The sequence below is a fragment of the Monodon monoceros genome, unplaced genomic scaffold (genome assembly GCF_005190385.1).
Source record: "Monodon monoceros isolate NGI ecotype Baffin Bay Population unplaced genomic scaffold, NGI_Narwhal_1 Super_Scaffold_11, whole genome shotgun sequence".
NCBI classification, from domain to species: domain Eukaryota; kingdom Metazoa; phylum Chordata; class Mammalia; order Artiodactyla; family Monodontidae; genus Monodon; species Monodon monoceros.
The window spans coordinates 66095368-66116931 of record NW_021703767.1 but is presented as its reverse complement, the minus strand read 5'-3'; the positions used below and the strand labels follow the sequence as shown (position 1 = coordinate 66116931).

Here is a 21564-nt window from a genome sequence, read left to right as displayed (position 1 = left end):
GAAGGAAGTGGGATAACATATTCAAAGTAATAAAAGGAAAAAACTGTCAACCAAAAATTCTATATCCAGCAAAACTGTCCTTAAAAGTGAAGGAGAAATTCAATCATTCCAAGAAAACAAAAACTGAAAGAGTTTGTGGTTAGCAGATCTGACCTCAACAAATGCTAAAAGAAGTCCTTCAAGCTATAATAAAAGGACACTAGACAGTAGCTCAAATCCACACGGAGAAATAAAGAGCACTGGTAAACATACTACACAAATAAATACAAAAGACAGTATAAATATATTTTTGTTTGTAACTCTCTTTTCCTATTTGATTTTTAAATCAACTGCATGAAAAAAGTAATTAATTTTAAAACTGTGTTGATGAGCTTATAGTACAAAAAGGATACAAATAACTTGTGTGAAAATAATATCACAAAAGTGGGAATGGAGCTATACTGGAGCAAAACTTTGTATGCTATTGAAATTAAGTTGGTCTTACTCCAAATTAGATTATTTTAAGCACAGATGTTAACTACAATGCCAGGGCACCCACTAAGAAAATTACTGAATACATACAATTGAAAGAAGCAAGGCAAATCTGAGGATTTTAGTGGCTGGGATTAAGGACAGTTATTTTAAGAGAGTGTCAATCTAAAATTCAAGATTCAAAAAATAAATAAAATAAAAAATAAAATTCAAGATTCAAATTCCTGGGACATAGAGTCTATCTGTTCTAGTGTGGGTCATGCCCACTATTATGTTCAAAAGAGTGGGGTTACAAGATTGGCAGACCTCTAGAATTACATGGGAGGCATTTTCCAAAATAAGTAGGTTTGGGCAAAAATAAATAAATAAGTGATGACGACTAAATGAGTTAACATTTTGTTAACCATAATTTTAGTGAATCAAAATGGTCTATTTAATGTGACTCTGCCAGATAATAATATATAGCAAATTTATATTATACTATAAACAGAAGTATATTTGTGATGGGGCAATGTGATTAATAGTGACTGAGTATGGGATTACAGAGTAGGATGGTATGTCAAATTTTTTAAATACTGAAATAGAAGATTGGTTTCCCAAGGAAGTTTGAAACAGCAAAATCTATTTTAGTTTCCTAAGTGCTATGTTGACTTGTTATAAGACATGTGATATTAACTTGACACCAACTGGAATAAGTTGTAGTTGGTTTTTAAATTCCAAACAAAGTTAAAAGATAAATGAGAGATTGGGGAAAGTACAATACTTGCAAAACATACAACATATTAACATACAACATATATAGGATTACTATCTATAATATACAAGAAATTCTTACACTTTGAAAAGACCAGTAACTCAAAAAGAAAAATGAATTAAGTATATGATTAAGCAATTTACAGAACAGAAAATCCAAAAGGGGAAAGAAAGAGAAAACATGAACAGCTTCACTAGTAGTCAGTAAAATAAAAATTAAAGGAACAACAAATTATCACTATTCACTTACCAGAATGGCTAAATTATGCAAACTACATTGTTACAGTCTTTAAGAAGGCAATCTATTAACATTTTAAATAGACCAATCTCATACCTGGGAATCAGTCCCTCAGAAATTAAAGTACCAGGGCATTTGGATATACACATAAGGATGTTTATTGAAATGTTGGTGGCAGTGACAATTTTTTTAAAAAGAATTTGAATGTCATGAATAGGGAAACTTGAATAAATTTTGGTACATCCATACTGTGGAACATTATGCAGTCTCTAAAATAAAAGAACGAATCAGGGCTATACCAGGTGAACTGGAAGGATTTATATAACATTGTTTAATGAGAAAAGCAAGAAGCAGAGAAATGTTTACACTATAATTACTCACTTTGTAAAATATATAGATAGATATCAATATATATGGTTATATTAGCATGCTTAACTTTTTAAATAGTTGAGAATAAGGGAGAGTAGTGAGGGGAGAAAACTAAAACAGAGGGTGTCCTAAACATAGCATACATGAAATCATTCCATTTGTGCATATATGGTGGAGGGACATATGCATAAAGATATTCATGAAAATACGATCATCAAAACATTAACAGTGGTTATTTCAGTGTGTTGCGGGTTAACTTCCTTCCTTATACATTTAAGTATTTGAATTTTTACAACAAGCACAGTTTATATACAACCAAAGAATGGTTATTTATTTTAAAACGGGTGTGGCCAATCGCCATGGGGGATGAAGTTGAGTCAGAAACACCTCCTGCCTTGCAAGCTCTGACAGTGGGGAGACAAGAAGACAACGGCCAGCTGTAGCATACAGACCAACTTAGTGAGTGCTGTAACAGAAGCACAGAGTGCTGGGAAAGGGAATTATTTGATCTCCCAGATCTGACTGGGAAGATCTGGAAGAACTTCGTTAAAGGAGAAGGCAGTTGGGTCCTGAAGGCTTGGGAGCAATTCAGCAGGTAAAGAAGGGGATAAAGAGAAATCCAGGATAAGGGAACAGAGTGACCAAAACACACAATAAATCCAAAATGGATTAAAGTTAGCACTGGAACTCTGACCAAGTTAAGCCCCTAAAGGTTCCCCTTCCTGTCGTTCATGCTAATCCTTCTTAAGAAAAAGATACCCTCCATACTTCACCCTCTCAGCTCCTCATCTTGACTCCCTTTTAATTTTGTTCCACAAGGAATTTAAAATAAGGTCCCAGAATTTTTACCTTGAAATTGACTTGAAAGCCACCAGAATTTCCAGGCTTCCCACACTTTAACCAACTAGTAGCATCAAGAATTACGACTCAGAAAAAAAAATCCGGCCCCAGGGTATATTCAAAGAATGGCAATTGGTGCAACTCAGTATAACTGGAACACAGGTGTTGAGTGGACCGAAGGTTGGAAAGGTAAGCTGGTTTCCAATTGGGAAAGTAGTTTGGACTGTATTCCAATTGCAGAGGGGGTTTACTGCAGGTCTGTGGCAGAGGAGGGGAGGTATGTTTTGCTTATTTTGTCAGGAGAGCAACATTCTTAGTTCTGTTTTGGGAGTGGGGAGAGACAGGAGGCAAGGAAACTTAAAATGATTCGGGCCAAGGTAATCAAAGTCTAACAGGAGCAGCAATATGGGAATGCAGAGGAGGGGAAAGGTTCCAGAAACATTTCTGAGGTAAATAGGGCAGGCCTTGGTGGAAGATGGAAAACCTTCTGCGCCTGGCCAACTGAGGGCTTGGGGATACTTCAATTTGAGAAAAAGAACACTGGGACTGAAGGTGGGGACCACGTTGGAAGAAATATTCCAATATCTTGCAGAACATGGTGAGAATAATGGGCTAAAAGCAAGGAGAAATTCTGAGGAAAAATAAAAGCCCCACAGAGATGGGAAGGACAAATCCTCAATCTGAACCACGGAAGTGAAGCCCTGGTTCTGGTCTCTTAAGTCAGCTGTCCTAAGGAGAAGATAAACCCACGTGCCTTCTTAACTAAAGCAGCCCCCAAGGAGGAGGATCAAATTGGTTCCGCTCACTGTCCGCATGTTCCAAATGAAAGGGCCTGGCCGTATCGAATGAGAGATCTGGGAAAAGTCCTGGATAAAATCTCGGACATAATTCCTGCTCCTGGGAAATAGAGCCTAAGCGTCCTCCTCCCCGCTCCGCCGCGGAGTCCCCAGGGGAAGCCCCGCTCACGCACAGCCCGGCGCGGCGCACGAGTCCGCGCGGCCCCGAGCCGTACGGGACCATACGGGGCCATACGGGGCCATACGGGGCCGACCCGCCCTCCCGGCCACAGCGCCGCGTCCGGCGAGGCGCGCGGGGCGGTGCCAGGGGAGGGGCAGGAGGCCCGGCCCCGCCCTAGCCGGCCAGGGGCGGCCCCGAAGGCACCGTACGCCCAGTGCGGATCTCAGGGCCCCGCGCCGCCGTCCCGCCGCCTCAGCGCCCGCCTCCCGGCTCCTGGCTCGGAGATGGGCGCGGCGCCCTTTGGTGCTGTCCCCGCCCCTCCCCGTCCCTTCCGGCCCCGCGAACCCGCGAGAGACCCGGGCACCGCGGGCGTCCCGCCGCCGGCCGCGGGCTTGGCGCTCCTCGGCGCTCCGGGACCTGGTGAGGTGAGCAGCGCGCCCTGGAGGATCCCAAATTCGGGAGTTTGCAGGACCTCTCTGTGGACACGATATATCCACAAAACATTAAACACTTAAATTCTAAAGTGGAAAGGGGGAAAGGGCGTTCTCTCCTCTCCAGAATCTGGGCAGCTTCTTTGGAAACGGTAAAGAAACTATCTTAGAAATTGGAGGCGAGCCGGGGTCCCTGACCAGTGATGCCCGTGGCAGCTTCCTGAGAAGAGAAGGGTTACTGGTATTTGTCGGGAAGAGGGGCTGCGGCTGTTTGTTTTGTTAAACGAACGACAGTCTGCTGAATCGGAGGGATCCGGGAACAGCGTGTAGACCTCCCAGAGCCTCCTCACCGAGCTTGTCCCCAAACCTGCCTGGTGGCGGAGGGCGGGGGCACGTGCACCCCAGGGTGCCGGGTGGCGGATAGGGTGGACTCCCTCACGGGCACTGTGAGGTCCTGAACAGAGAAAGTTTTATTGTACTGCGGTCTGTCGAACTGCCTTGTTCTGGGCAGAGGAGAGTCGCCCGGGAGCTGCCGCATCCTTGTAGCTCTCTCCGAAACTAGAGGCCACTTGTTAGAACTTGGATGGTGTTATGTCTAGTTATACATGCTACGCTGCGGAATATGAACCGTGAGGTTTTTCTTTAAAATTGAGATTTGTTGTTAACATTTTCGAATAGGAATCTGTGGGGGAGAGACGTCATTACTTGCTCTCTTACTCTTCCCTTTGTTGGTTTCCTAGGTACATGCGTGCATGAATAATAGGAAAATTATGTCCTAGCCTATAATGAAATGTCTTTGCTGGTGTAGTCCTTTAACCAGGATATGGAGGGCAACATTAAATTATTGCACCCCTAAGTGAAAGATTTTCAGGTGGGGATTAAAAGCTGGGAAATTTGTTGATATAATTGTATGAGGCAGCAAGGCCTGCAAAGGAAAACTAATTTTTCTCCACCAATGGCTAAATGCAGCATAGAAGGCCTCCCTGCAGGCTGGGTAGCAGCCAGGCTTGCAAAACAGTAGCTTCTTCCCCTGCTGCAGTTGTAGCAAATGTGTAAATGGCTAAATAAATGGAGATAAATGGCTGAGGAAGTGGTTGTACATAGTGTAAGGCAGTTTGAGTCTGGAGAAGAAAATGCCTTGGCAGGCTTTGCTTGAGTTAGGGATCTCTTGGGAGGGGACTGGTGCCTCTCTGGTCCCCATTTTGCCAACCTAATTCCACTTCAGGGCCACCACTGTCTCTGGAGTGCTCCCTGTATTCCCCTTTCTCTTCCCCCTCCAGCTTTTAGCTTTTCCCTGTTCCCCAGTAAAGGCTAGCAATGAGCTTGGCAGAGGCAGAGTTATGGTGACCTGGGGATAGAGAACTTCCAAGTCTGGTGAAAGCAGAGTTGTGGCCTAGGGGAGACTCGGGGTGGGTGGGGTGAAGCAACTTCCAGCCTAGACTTCCAGCCTAGAAGGCTCTCAAAAGAGTGGGAGGGTAATGATGGAGGGAAAGAGATTCTCTGGGGAGGACAGTAGGTGCTTGACAGTTTGTTTCCTGCTGAGGGTTTTACTATTTCCTTTTTGTTGTTTGACCATAAGGGCATTTCCAGATGGAGTTGGGGGAGTATAGAACTTCTCTGAAAAGTCCCTCCTTTTCCCAAATTTGTATTTCTTTCAACTCCGTTGTAGGTTTTCAGAGAGTAAGTGAGGGCAGGGGGAGAGAGAAGAAAGAAGCACTGAGGCTCTGCCTTTCCACAGAGACAATGGAACGTGGACTGACTTGGGCCCAGAAGGTGGATTTGAAAGTTGAAAAGAATGTTCCACATTTAGTTAAAAATCAGAGCCTTTATTTTGCAGAAGGGCATTGAGAACCATAACACTTACCTTTAGTTACTGATGAGTTTTGCCTGATAAAGGATCCAAGTTCCTACCTCTCTTTTTTTTTCTCCAGCATTTTATTGTGAAAAATTTCAGACGTACAGAACTCAAATCAGAAGGTGGTTAAGAAATAGATGAGTGAAAGATATTGACATTTCGGGGTGGGGGGGGATCTTATTCTTCTGACTCTTCCCTAAGAATCCTAGGCACATCTCTTCATTGCTTCCTTTTTCCCCATTCTTAAAACATCAGTTGGATGGTCTCACTCCCCTGCTTAACACCCTCCAATGGAATAAAATCCCTCACACTTGGAAGAAAATCCAACTCTCTACCAGGACTTAGCAAAGCCCTATGTGATCTGGCCTCTTTGCCCTTCTATTCTGTCACTCTCCCCTCACTTTACTGTCTTCCTTGCTTTTCTTTGCCTGAACACTCTTCCCTCAATACTGGCAGTGCTTCTTTCCTCAGTTCATTTAGGGCTCTTTTCAAATGTGACCTCCTGCATCAGGTCTTCCTTGACCACCTGATCTCAAACCGCAGTTTGTCACTCCCTGTCCTCTGACCCTGCTTTAGCTTTCTTCACTGTACTTACCATTACCCAGCATTAAATAGTATATCTCTTTCTTTATTAATCATCCATATAGCCCCCACTCAAATGTAAGCTTCAGTAAGGACAAGAAATTTTTTGTTTTATTCATGGCTATGTTCCTGTTTGGCATATTGTAGGCAATTAATAAATAATTGTTGAACTAATTAGATAATTAAATGACACAGACAAGACATTGCCTCCCATAAGGGTTACAGAACCCTTGGTAAAATATTAGAAGTCCTTGTAAGTAATTCAGGTTAATCAATATTTTATAGGTAAATGGTGATCCTAGAGATCAGTGGCCACTCTTATCTCCACAGTGCTTTGAAGCTGAATCCTGTGTTAGAAACTGGGCTAGTTTTGACAAACCCTTATCCCAAACAAGATACAAAAAATTTCAATCCTAGAAATTTACCCCTTGCTCCTTTCTAGTTACTCCCAATCCCCAGAAGCAACTTTTGTTATGATTTCTTTTATCATAGATTAGTCTTGCTGGTTCCTGAACATATAAATGCATTCACACAGTATGTACTTTTGTGTCTGGCTTCTTTTTGCTTGGCACAATGTCTGTGAGATTCAGCCATGTGGTTGAGTATAAAAGTTGTTTATTTTTATTTCAAGATAGTATTCCACAATATGAATATCTACCTTCTATTTATCCATTCTCTTATTGATGGACACTTGGGTTGTTTCCAGTTTGGACCTATTTTGAATAAAGCTGCCATGAACATTCTTATAGAGTCTGCCTCATTTTGGCTTCTATGTACTTCTTTGAAAATCTTTGTGCCACCAGTGCTGAGAGAAGTATGGCAAGGTTATGGTGGCTATGACCGATGTGGCAGCCTGCCTGCAGCCCAACAGTGCCCTTCCTAGACAGCCCCACTGGGTGCTGACTTCCACTGCAGAGGGAAAGCACTTGGAAAAGGAGTGGGCAGGCAAACTGGGGAGCCCTCCGGTGCACTTTCAGTGTTTCTAGATCCTTAAAAGAGACTGTAGAATGCCTGCCGCCATTGCTGTTGTATTCACCTCCTCCTCTCAGCTCCCCATCCCAGTACAAGTTGACTCTAATTAGCCATCGAGCATTCTGTTCTCGAGGGGTTTAAATATTTATGAGTAAGAGTCTTGTTCAGAGCCTGATAAAATATTTATGTGTTTCCATGGGGCATTGGTTTCCATCTAGACTTCTCAAGGCGTTTTTTTGGAGACACTTGTCATAATTATGAGCTGCTCAGACAGAGATAGATGATACAGCCAGAGAACATTGGTAATACTGAACCCACCTTGCTTTCTAGGGATGGGGACAAATGAGGCTTCAGAAGAATGAGCATTCATAATATCTGGATCGGGAGAAAGACTGACAACAATGACTTGGGAAAAGCAGGGCCTGTTAATGGAGTGCCCCTGAGGGTGTGAGTCCAGAGGGGATGGTGGAAAAGAGCTTGTCAGTGTGAGGAGGGATTAATTAAGATGGAATGCATTCGTTCCAAATAGAAGAATAAAGAAATCAGCCTTTAAAGGACACAGTTCCTTTGACTGCAATGTAGACAAGGCCTGTATAAGGCAGCTGTGCTGAGTGCTATAATTATCACACCTGCTATGAAAATATGGGAGAAGGAGTGGAGGCTAGCCAGCGTTTCCAGGGGTGGGGGGGCCGGGGGAGAAAACTAGCTATTTCAGGAGGAGTTGTTATTTTCATCCAAGGAAGAAGTGCCTTTTGAGTCAAGTTTTGAAGGAGGTGTGGCTCTCTGACTGGCAGCTGTGGTGTGGAAGGGCATTTCCAGACAGACAGAGTAACTTAAGCAGACATTTGAGTCAGGGCCAAAGTGCTGGTGTGGCTTTGAGTGAGGTGAAGACGGGGGTCAGAGAGGGGTAGGGCAGGTTGCAGTAAGTGGTAGAGCAGGAGAGCTAAAGGCCAATGGTAAAGGACACAGGGGCCTGGACTTTAGTCTGTTCGTTGTAGGGAGCCATGTAACTTTTGATTGGGTCGGATTTTGAGCAATTCTTGGGCAGTGCCTCCAGCCCAAGCAAGGCCTTGAGGTCTGTTTATGTCCAAGGCACTTCCAGAATATTCTCCTGTGTCCAATCCAGTCTAGAGACTTTGTACAATCTACTCTAAGGGATGTAAACAAGAGGAGGTCAGATTCATTCAGTAAACTCCTGGGATTAACCAGAGACAGATCTCACCCATCACACAAATACTCAGAATGCTGCAAGTCAAACTGAATTCATGGGCGTATGCTGCATCCTCTGATCTCTTTCATGGCCACTTTGCCTCAATGGGAGGGAATTGAGAGGCTCTAAGTACCCCTTTATCACCTGAACCTATATCTGGGTCAGTATACTTCAGGCTGGGTTGCCAAGCAACAGAGGACCAAGCGATGAGGCCGGCAGACCACCTCTGCAAGATTAAGGCCTGCTTCAACCCGGTTCCTGGGCTGTGACTAGAGAGGCAACTGGCAGTAGAGGGTTGAGGCCATGCAGATTGACAAACCATAGACAGGACTGCTCGGCCACCTTCCACATGTGTTCTCCCGTCAGATCACAGATTCCTATTCAAAAGTGCCTCAGGATGTTTATTTTTAATCCATAATAAAAATAAGGAGGTCAGGAGGGGTGTGAAACCTCTTGGTCATCTCCACTTTATGGTGTTTGTGATGAGGAAGAGAGAATTGTAGACGTGATGGTCTGGGGATAGTCAGTCTTCAGTGCTGTGGTGAGGAACTTTGCATATGTGTAGATTAGCTGGAGAGCTCTGGAGTTCTGATGGGGAGAAGCGATTTCTTGGTGTGAGGACAGAATAAGGCATGGGAGGACCTCTTAGAGAAACTTCATGATTCTACCCAGGACCTTGCTATTTGGAACTGCTCTCTTGCTGCTGTGGGTACCTGTTCTAGAGTGACATTGGGAACACCCAAGAAAGAATTCTCTGAGCCTCCCCACTGCCGTCTGTCTATGCTGCAATGTCAGACTATCAGTCAGCACTGTCAGCTCATCATCCTGATTTTCCAAGGGTGATTGGGGACACCTTGGGAGAGGAGGCAGAAGCGAAAGTCTTAACTAGGGAAATGGCAAGACTCCGGACCAACAACGTCCTTCTTGGTTCTTATTTAAGACATTCCTGATTTTTTGTATGAAGTGGAATCTTCCAAGGGCCACATTAGCTGTAGTATTTCCTCTGAACAGGTGAACAATGTACATCCTTAATTGAGTGCCTTTTCCAAATGGACATTTCAGTAATTCTGTGTTGTGCCCTAGCTGGTGATGGTTGCCTGCTTTTGGATGCTGTTTAGATAAACCCAGGAGATTGGAGTAAAGAGGAAGCAGGAAAGATGATGGCAGGAGACAGGAAAGGGAAGAGAGTAGTGACCTGCTGGGGTCCTAGGCAGCCAGTTATCTGCAGGTGAAAGACTGGGATGAAAGAACATCAAATAACCACCCATGGGAATCTTTATGTGCAAATATTGCTGCCTTCCAAGGCAGCTGTGAGGAGAAAAGAAGGGTGGAGACATGAGGCTGCTTTCAGTCAGTTTGAGGAATATTAATACAGGCTTGACACACCAGAACACATAGCTACACCACAACCGTGCAGATCCCAGCAGTAATACAGTGTCCAAACCCCCTTCGCGCTTCCATCACATTTTCTCATATTCATTCATAATATTAGTTATGTATGTGAGACATTTCAGCTGTACTTACAAAGATACACAAATGCAGACTGACTTTATAAAGTAAGTATAAAGATAAGAAGAAACTATTCTAAAATATTACCAGCAGTGGGATTATAAATGATTCCTTTTCTTTTTTTTAAACTTATCCCTATTTTCCATGATTGCTGTTATAAGTATGGATTTCTATGATAGTCAGCAAAACATTAAGTAAAAAAATCTTTTAAGGGTCTAAGTAGGGAGAAAGAAGAAGAGGCATAGATGGAGGACAGTAGGATTGTACAAGAATAGAAAAAAAAAATGTTGGAAGATGAATGAACAAAAAAGTTAATTCTTTTCAGGCTGCTAACTTCTGCATATTTTTTTGTTCATTATTGAATATCATATCTCCTGCCCCCTGCCCCAAGGATCTGGAAGCTTCTATTAGCATGAAACCAAATTGCAAATACTCAGCCAAGTGTCATACCTCCAAGGCCTTAATGCAATCCTGTGGGTGACAATTGGAAATCCCACAACTGGCTTACAGATGTCGACCAAGGTGCTAACATAGAACACTTCAACCTGGGCGGCAGCATCTTTTCCACAGAGTTTAATATTTATTCCTGCAATGGCCGGGCCAGCCTTGTGCATCTCATCTCTGGAATATGGAACAGGGACCAACAAAAGCTGTCTGTAGTTGGAGTAATGGGATTTTCCCAGACAAAACCCTGTTCTATTCTCATCCATGCCTCTGCCTGCTGCTCAATGGCTCAGGCAACCCCTTGGGAAGGTCTGCAGCTGAGCCTTTGGAGAGGTAGATGTAGTTTTCATTTCACAACCACTGGCCTTTTCTAGAGGCACTTTCGAGTCTGTGCTTTAATTGGCTTCTACTAAGGGACACGTGGTGAGGCCTCTGTCCGGGAGCAGAAGTTGCTGTCTACCTTTACCCACCAGGATCAATTTAAAGCAAATGCCAGAGAACTATATACCCCACTGAACTCTGGGGTCTGGCATTACTCGTAATATTACAGTCTCAATAAATCCTTTTTATATTTTTAATTTATTACTTTTTTAAATTATAAAAGTAATACACACTCATTATAACAAGTCTAGTAAATAGCAGTATAGAAAGAAAATGTTACTAATCTCCACCTACTTTCCTTTCCATCTTCCTGACAAAACCACTTCTTCACCCCTTTTCTACTTTCAAACAAACATAGGTAGAGTTATTTTCTATTTCATATGTAAATGGGATCATATAATACAAATTATTCTGTTTCATTTTATTATATTCCTTTATTCATTTATAATATTCCTCTGCAGAAAAGTTCCGTAATTTTTCCCATTATTTTTGTATTGATAGATATTCTGCATTTTCCTCCAGTGTTTTTTTGTTTTGTTTTTTTATACAACAAACTATGCCACAGTAAACATTCTACATATATCCTTACATTTTGGTTTTTATTTCCATAGGAAAATCCCCCAAATTGGCATTTCTGGGTCAAAGGGAACATATACAATTTTACTGCTCACTGTGGGTTTCCCCTACAGCAGTTGTTTCCCTCCCTCCTTCTGTCTTGCTCTCCCCTCTCCCGCCGCCTTTCTCCAGGGGAGCCTGTGTATTTAGGCAGGAGAGCCCTGCAGTGAGACCTCATCCTTGCCAAGTGTGGATTATATCAGCTCAGTGGGGAGCAGGGTCTGCAGTGTCTTGGTTGCATTGTGTCTCTATTGCTTCTGGTTGGCCAGACTGTTTACAATTCCCCTCACTCATTTATTCCATGCTGAGGAATTACACATGGTCTTCATCTGTGGCAGGAGCAGCATGATCAGTGGGGAGGGGGCCGCTTTCAGAGAGAATAAGCTGTTACAATGCTTTCTCACAACGCGGTATCTGCTAATGTTTTTGTTATGTCCTTCCCTTAATAGTTGGATTGAGAAAAGTTCTTTGATTCCATCCCGGTCTTCTCCCTCTATTTTGAGGGATTTGGGATCTGGGGATTTTTATGAGTATATAGTCAATCAACTACAATTGATTACTTGACATGAGGATAATTAGTTGAAAAGGTAGGGGTCTCGGAGCTTAAGGATCAGTGCCAAGCAACAGATGCGAACATTTTTAAACAAATGATTTTACTCATCCTGGTATTAGTAGTGAGCTTCCCAGGACTACTTGGCTTTCATTTTTATTTTTGCTCTTGTTTGCATGTAAAAATTCAGTCTAGCCCATAAGACTGGAGAGGAGTGGGATTCCTCACCATACCAGGGCTGGAGAAAATATCAGAGAAGCATTAAGGGAAGCTGGTGAGCATGAACAAGTGAAATATAAATGGTGAACTGACAAAGTAGCAAGAAGTATGAGATTTTTAAATCCTCAGCTGAAGGCTGCTGTGTAGGCCTGTGAGTTCATGGACACCCTATGGAAATCTGTGATCTCTAATCTATATTACAAACCCAGTTGTGATTCTGTGTTCAGAATGCAAACATAAGCTAAGTGGAGGGAATAAAATCATGAAGTCCTATGGCAGACATTTTGCTGTTGGCTTCTATAACACATGCTGCAGTTTTTGCTCAGTAGCTTTGAAATGGATTTTTATGTCCTAGATTGAAAACTAAAGAAAGAAATGAAAACCAGAATAGAAGTTATTGTGATTAATTTCTAAGGAGAAATTTTAACTTTAGGTTGGACATATGTAAACCTGAAGCATAAGCATCATCTTTTGTGTTCATACTTTTAACATCAACTTTTATTTTCAAGTATGCACTGATGGAGTAATAATGATAGTTAAACCAGTCCCTATTATAGGTTTGTCTCTTATAACTTAGGGATTCTATAATGTATCTGAACTGGTCTCACAGGCAATAGTAAGGATAGTTATGTCTTATACTGTTTGCACTGTGATTTGCATCTGTAAAGATTATCTTTAAACAGTTTGGTCTTGACAGTAAAAAAAATTTAAGGTTAAACATATTACAAGACTTGAAGCATCTGCTTCTGGCCATAACGGTCTACCTGGTAGTAGACAATTGCTCCCAGAGGGGACATCTAGAAAAGCTGGATTTCAAAAATCTATTTGAAGGCGTAAAAGACCTACCAAGGCAGCCAGTGCTTGAGAGCTAAGACCTTAGAAAGAAGAGAAATTCATTGAGTGCCCTACATTCTAGGTTGCATTTTTCCTTGAGACATTTACCATTTAGTAAGTAGCATGTGTGGAGAAGCTAAGAACCCAAGCAAAAAGCGGCTGCTAAGACTCAGAGAAGCTGAGCAGAACATTCTGCAGCCTGATAGGGCTGGGGAAGGAAAAAAGGGGCAATTCAAGGATACTAAGTGAGCCGGGACGTAAGAGGCCATGCTCATGGAAAGAAAAGAGGCACAGAGGAATCAGCCCGATAAGTTTGAACCATTTTCCTTATAAGTCATTCACCAATGTATAAGTAGCACAGACCAAGAGGTAAGAAAGCCAAACAGAAAGCAGGTGCTGAAAAGCTAAGGTAACCAGAGCTATTACAGTCTTACTGTGCTGGGGAGATTAAAATGGGAGTGTTAGGCCCACCAAAGTGGAAGGGCCTGAAAAACACTGCAACAGTTAATTTTATGTGTCTATTTGTGTTGGCCACAGGATGACCAGATATCTGGTTAAACATTATTTTGGGGTGGATCTGTGGGGTGTTTCTGGAAGAGATTAGCATTTGAATTAGGGAACTAAGTAAAGCAGTTGGCCTTCCTCAATGTGGATGGACATCACCCAGTCTGTTGAAGGCCTGCATAGAGCAAAATGGCTGAGGAAGGTTGAAATTTCTCTGCCTGACTACTGAGCTGGGACATCGATCTTCTCTTGCCCTTGGCACTCCTGGTTTTTAGGCTTTCGGACACAGACTGGCACCTACACCATCAGCTCTCTGGCTCTCAGGCCTTTGAACTACACCACTGGCTTTCCTGTGTCTCCAGCTTGTGGATGACAGATCATGGGACTTCTCAGCCTTCATAATTAATTGTGTGAGCCAGAACCTTGTAATAAATCTTTTTAATTTATATATAAAATATTACTTCTGTTTCTCTGGAGGACCCTGACTAGTACAAATACCCTAAGCTTTTGGTTGGGACTCCTGAAGGACTGTGCCTGAGGAGTTAGCCCAGAAATAGACCTGATCTTATAAACAATTGAAATCCAGTCCCCAATCAGATTAGCCACTGACTGGATTAACATGATCAGTTTTGGCTCCGGCCGGAGTGGGCGCAGGAGCGTGGGGGCCGCGGTGGGTGGCCCGGTGGCCTTCTCGCACAACCCCCAACACCCTCGCCCGGCCCCTCGGCCAGAGCCCTCCAGGAAACCTCTGTTTTTTGCTCTGAAGGCCTTCAACTGATTGGATGTGGCCCACCCACATTGTGGAAGGCAAACCCTATCAAACCGTGTGTCCTTGCACTGCACTCATTTAATGACCTTGCCCTTTGTTGCAGCATGCAGGATCTAGTTCCCGGACCAGGGATTGAACCCCGGTCCCCTGAATTGGGAGCACGGAGTCTTAACCACTGGACCACCCTATTCTTGTTTTTAAATACGGTCCCCTCCCTCTCTCAATGGAAGATAAGCTTGGAGCAAAGGTGTCCAGTAGAAATGTTCTCAAAAATCCTGGGCATGTTCTCAAAACACTTTTTTTAAAACAGCTATTTAATTGCCACTGTACTACCAAGGATTAAATCAGTTTTTTACTTTGCTTCTTCACAATGTTTTCCTTATAAAAAATTAAAGTAAGTAAATGACTGCGAGGTGGAGAAAACTGTCTGCTAAAGAATTGTATAAAGGCATCATAATGGCAGTATAAAAGAGTTGATCTTGGAATCAAGGCCTTGGGTTCATGTTATAGCGTCTGCTACTTTCTAGCCATATGACAGTGATTTTATCTCTCTGGTTCTACAAAGTGGCCATACTTCATGTTACTTCTTGTAACGGCAAGAAAAATAGACCACAGGGTGTGAAGGGTTACAGTTAGTCCTCTGGTAGTTCTCTGGTTTCACAAGTCTTTTCTAAAGTTCTTAGAATGATTAGTAGGAGGTAATATTCATGTAATACCACCAGCACTGTGCCTGCTTAATAGAAGACACTCAATTATTTCTTGAGTGGAGTTAGTTTCAGTTGATACTATACCCTTTAAATTTGAAAAAAGCCAACTTATTTTACCATATACACAATTGTTTACTGTTAAAAGTGTTTAAATTAATTGTACCTTTGGTTACATGTTGAAAAACAGAACTGAAATGTTAAGTGGTGACCAAGTAATTATACTTCCATCATGCTAATGTTGTAGGGAAGAATAAAGAAAAATCAAACAGCAAAGGCATACCCAATAATTAAGTTGCACAATTAAAGGTTAATATTTTCTCAACACAAAAATGCAGGTTTCTACTTCATCCTACTCTCTTACAGTTAATCTTTGATAACTCGAGACACACTGAAAATATTAAAGCCAACTAGGTCTTAACTGATTACATTTTCCTTAGTAAAGGTGGAAGTGTAGAAAATTATTCTTAGTACTACTGATACAAATAAAATTGGCTGGTTATTAGATGCCTTTCAGTGTAGTGGTTATGGTATATGAAGCTCTCTTGCCAATGAAAGTTTTGTCCAAATCACTTCCTAGTTGCCTCAAAATCCCCCACTTGTTAAGTTCTCCTTTCCCTATTCTCACTGGTTTTCTACCTTCATACCTTTTTACGAAATAAACATTTTCTTCCAACTAAAAAAGAAAAAAGATAGGGGCTTCCCTTGTGGCGCAGTGGTTGAGAGTCCGCCTGCCAATGCAGGGGACACGGGTTTATGCCCCGGTCCGGGAAGATCCCACATGCCGCAGAGTGGCTAGGCCCGTGAGCCATGGCCGCTGAGCCTGCGCGTCTGGAGCCTGTGCTCCGCAACGGGAGAGACCACAACAGTGAGAGGCCCGCATACCGCAAAAAAAAAAAGATAATCAGTTTTATTCTAACACCCTAACAGAAGCTAAAAAACATATCCTTTGGAAAAGAGAAAATGATCCAGAGCTTCTGTATTCTTAACATATGGTCTCTGATATTAAGTGAAATAAAACAAAACAAAACAAAAGGGGGCATACCAAAATATTCTTTCCAGAATACGGTGCAGAAAGGGAGAATGTAGAGTCCCTGAGCTGAGAAGACAGTTTCAAGTCTAGGGAGACCAAAGGCAGCTGGAGTTTGCAAAATGAGTATTGAAGAGGAGAAAGCTGCTCAGAGAGAACTCCAGAGATTCTCACAGAGTATACCTCAAGTACAAAGCTGAGTACTAATGAGCACATGAGTGTGAGGAAGCTACCTAGGGAGGGAAGAAGAACCACTCAAAAGGATTAGAGGAACCAGTACTTGCCAGTCACACAGGGCTGGGAATAGAGATTTCATCAGGAAAAAGTGCAAGCAAAAAGACAATGGAACAACATCTTTAAAGTACTGGAAAGACAAAAAACAAAAAAACCCCTTCAACCTAGAATTCTATGCCGAGTGAAAATATCTTTCAAAACAAAGGCAAAAGACTTTTTCAGATATATAAAAGCTGAAAGAATTCTTTACTGGCAGATGTTCACTACAAGAAATGTTAAAGGAAGTGCTTTCAGCAGAAGGAAAATGATACAAGGAGGAAATATGGATATATACAAAAAAGTGAAGAGCACCAGACATGGTAACTACATGGGAAAATATGTAAGATTTTTATTATTTAAACTTCTTTTAAGTAAAATTGACAGTTTAAAGAAAAATAAAAACAATGTATTGTGGGGTTTATAACATATTTAAAAGGAAATGTATGACAATGACTGTACAGAGGCTGTTAGTGGAAACATGGAAATATATTCTTGGTCACATTCTTATACTACATGTGAAGTCATGTGATATCACTTGAAGGTAGACTGCAATAGGTTAAAGATGTATCTATAAACACAAAAACAGTCACAAAAAAGAAGTATAACTAATAAGCCAAAAGAGAGATAAAATGGAATCATAAAAAATACTCAATTCAGGGCTTCCCTGGTGGCGCAGTGTTTGAGAGTCCGCCTGCCGTTGCAGGGGACACGGGTTCGTGCCCCGGTCCGGGAAGATCCCACATGCCGCGGAGCGGCTGGGCCCGTGAGCCATGGCCGCTGAGCCTGCATGTCTGGAGCCTGTGCTCTGCAACGGGAGAGGCCACAACAGTGAGAGGCCCGCGTACCGCAAAAAAAAAAATAAAAAAATAATTCACTTTAAAAAAGGCAAAAAAGGAGGAAAAGGGAAAGAAGAATAAAAAACAATACAATATGATACATTTAAACCTAAAAATACCAATATACCAATAACTACTTTAGATATAAAGGATCTCAACACCTCAACTAAAAGGCAGGAATTTCCAGATAGGATAAAAAAGCAAAGCTAATTATATACTGTGTATAAGAAACAGACTTTACATATCAAGACAAAAATAAATTAAAAGGGTGGAAACGTTTAACCGTGTTAACACCAATCAAAATATAGATGAGTAGCAATATTAGTATCAGATAAAGTAGATCGCAGAGCAAAGAATATTATACACCTAATCACAGAGCTCCAAAATACATGAAGTAGAGATGATATGACTTCAAGGAGAAGTAGACAAATCCATAATTGTGGTCCAAAATTTCGTTAGCTTTCTTTAATGCATGTAGCAAGAAGACAAAATAATTAAGGATATAGAAGAAGGAAACAACATAATCAGCTCGACCTCATTGATCTAGATATAGAACTCTAGATATTGATATAGAGCATTTTACCTATTGACAGCAAAATATTCATTCATTTCAAGTACACACGGAACATTTATCAAGAGAGACCGTATTCTGGGCTGTAGGACAAGTCTCGATACAGTTAAAAGGATTCAAGTCATACAAAGTATGTTCTTGACCACAGTAGAATTAATTAAGAAATCAATAATAACAATCTTCAAGTATTTGAAAACAGTAATGCATTTCAAAATAGCTCTTCAGGCAAAGAAGAAATCAAAAGGGAAATGAGAAATTAGTTTGGACTGAATGGAAAGTTACATGTAAAAAGCAGTATAGGTGTACCTCATTTTATTGCATTTGGCAGATATTGAAGGTTTGTGGCCACCCTGCCTTGAGCAAGTCCATTGGTGCTATTTTTCCAATGGCATTTGCTCACTTAGTGTCTCTGTGTCACATTTTGGTAATTCTTGCAATATTTCAAACTTTTTCATTATTAGTATATTTGTTCTGGTGATCTGTGATCAGTGGTGTTTGATGTTACAATTGCAAAAAGAGTACATCTTGCTGAAGGTTCAGATGATGGTTAACATTTTTTTAGCAATAAAGTATTTTTAAATTAAGGTATATACGTTGGTTTTTTAAGACATAATGCTATTGCACACTCAGTTGACTATAGTATAATGTAAACATAACTTTTATATGTGCTGGGAAATCAAAAAATTCATTTGACTCACTTTGTTGTAATATTCACTTTATTGTCATAGTCTGGAACTGAACTCTCAGTATCTCTGAGGTATGCCTGTACTTAGGTGGAAATTTATAGTGCTGAGGACTTACAAGAAGAAAAGTCTCAATGTCCTCAACTTCCATCCCAAGCAACTAGAACAAAAAAGAGTAAATGAGACCCAAAGTAAGCAGAAGAAAGGAAATAATAAATATCAGAGCAGAAATCAATAAAATAGATACACAAAAAAGTAGAGAAAATCAAAGTGAATGCTGATTTATTGAGAATATCAATAAAATCAGTAAGCCTCTAGTGAGCCTGATCAAGATAAAAAGAGAACAGATACAATTTACTAACACCATGAATTAAAGAGGTGACAACACTACAAATTCTATAAATATTATAAACAGCTTTCTTCTAATAATTCCATCAACTTAGATGAAAAGAACAAATACCTTGAAAGACACAAACTACCAAAGTTTATTAAATATGTCTTAGAGTTCTTGAAAGCCCACATCTATTAAAGAAAAAGTCTTAGCAAACTAGAAGAGAATTTCCTTAACCTGATAAAGGGAATCTATGGAAAACCTACATGTAACATCATATTTAATAGTAAAAGACCTTGCTCCTAAGATCAAGAACGAGACAAAGATGTCCACTGTCACCAATTCTATTCAACACTGTTTGGAGGTCCTAGCCAGTGCAGTAAAGTAAGAAAAAGAAATGAAAGGCATCCAGTTTGGAAAGGAAGAAGTAAAACTGTCTTTATTTGCACAAGACCTGATCATCTATTTAGAATATTAAATGGAATCTACAGAAGAGCCACTAGAACTAATTAATGAGTTGAGCATAAAAATACAGTATCAATATACAGACATCGTTTGTGCATATAAATACCAATGTTGAACAATCAAATTTGGAAGTTAAAAAAATAATAGCATCAAAAATATGAAATACTCAGGGATAAATCTGATAAAAATTGTGCAAGACCTATATACTGAGAATTACAAAACCTTATTGAGAGAAATTTAAGCAGACCTAAATAAATGGAGAGATATACCTTGTTCATGGGTGCTATTGATTGAATGTTTATGTCCTCCACAAAATTTATATGTTGAAATCTTGTCCTCAGTGTAATGGATTTGGAGACAGGGCCTTTGGGAGATGATTAGGCCATGAGGGGGAAGCCTTCATGAATGAGATTAGTGCCCTTATAAAAAGAGGCCGGAGAGCTAGGTAGCTCTCTTTCCATCATGTTAGGATATAACAAGAAGTCAGCCATCTGCAGACTGGAAGAGGACTGTCACCAGACCATGATCATGCTGGCACCATTATCTTGAACTTCTAGTCTTCAGAACTGTGAGAAATAAATTTATGTTGTTTATAAGCCACTTAGTCTATGGTATTTTGTTATAGCAGGTGGGCTGAAAGACAATGGGTTAGAAGGTTCAATATTGTTAAGATGTTAATTCTCTCCTAATTGATCTATAGATTCAATACAATCCCAATCAGAATCCCAGATGACCTTCTTGTAAAAATGATAACCTCACTTTAGAATTCATGGGAAAATGTGCAGTATCTAGAATAGCCAAAACAGCTTTCAAAAAAGGAACAAAGTTGGAGGATTATTGCTCTCTGTTCGTTATTTTGAATGCAAGAGTGTTTTCAGAGGTTTATGCATATGTCAAAACTTATCAAATTGACACTTTAAATATGTGCAGTTTATGGTGTATAATTTATACCTCAATAGAGCCGTTTATTTAAAAGCCTACTAGGAAAATGGGATAAAATACAAATACAAAATATTCTAAAATACCCCAAAAAACCCATAGGACAGATTGAGAAAGTAAAACAAATAGTAACATAATAGATTTTAACTCATTTATGTCAGTAATGATCTTAAGAATAAATAGAATACTCCAGAACACATATACACTACCAAATATAAAATCGATAGCTAGTGGGAAACAGCCACATAGCACAGGGAGATCAGCTCGGTGCTTTGTGATCACCTAGAGGGGTGGGATAGGGAGGGTGGGAGGAAGACGCAAGAGGGAGGAGATATGGGGATATACATATATGTATGGCTAATTCACTTTGTTATAAAGCAGAAACTAACACACCATTGTAGAGCAATTATACTCCAATAAAGATGTTTAAAAAAAAGAACGAATAGAATACTCCAATTAAAAGACAAAGATTATTGTACTAGATAAAGAACAGACATATTAAAAAGGATTATTAAAATGTTATAATTGGTGACAGAGTTTTTCATAGCCTTCATCTTTTTTTTTTTTTTTTTTTTTTTTTTGTGGTACGCGGTCCTCTCACTGTTGTGGCCTTTCCCGTTGCAGAGCACAGGCTCCGGACGCGCAGGCTCAGCGGCCATGGCTCACGGGCCTAGCCGCTCCGCAGCATGTGGGATCTTCCCGGACCGGGGCACAAACCCGTGTCCCCTGCATTGGCAGGCGGACTCTCAACCACTGCGCCACCAGGGAAGCCCAGCCTTCATCATTTTAATGCACCATGCTTTACTTGTGGGTAGCCACAAAGAAATGTTTGATTTATGAGACCAATATAAAGAGAAACCTTAATTAAAAAAATTTTTATCCCTAGCTTCACCTGAGTTGTGGTTTGAAATGAGCCTCTTCACTTGACATGAGTGGGGTTTGTAGGAGGGGTTAATGGGTGGGCTATGATTCCCCCCTCCTGATTCTGTATGTAAAGTATTACATATTTATATATGTTTTTCAGGAGAGGATCAGTAGTTTTCATCAGTATTTCATGTCCAAAAAACTATTTAAGAATCATGGTTTGAAGAATGAATAAATTGAGTGCTGCACTAGGTGTCTAATTTCTTTTCTTTTTTTTTTTATACAGCAGGTTTTTATTGGTTATCTGTTTTATACATATTAGCGTATATATGTCAATCCCAATCTCCCAGTTTATCCCCCCGACC

At 40.9% G+C, this 21564-nt stretch overlaps 1 protein-coding gene across 2 annotated transcripts in view; it reads left to right on the top strand.

The window, feature by feature from the left end:
* The first annotated feature begins 3926 nt into the window (after positions 1-3926).
* The window catches only part of GPR156 (G protein-coupled receptor 156), a 94023-nt gene continuing 76385 nt past the window's right edge, over positions 3927-21564 (top strand). For both annotated transcript variants that reach the window (XM_029215493.1, XM_029215491.1), the window contains exon 1: positions 3927-4053. The gene's annotated coding sequence lies outside the window, so the exon portion shown is untranslated. The remainder of the gene's footprint in view (positions 4054-21564) is intronic.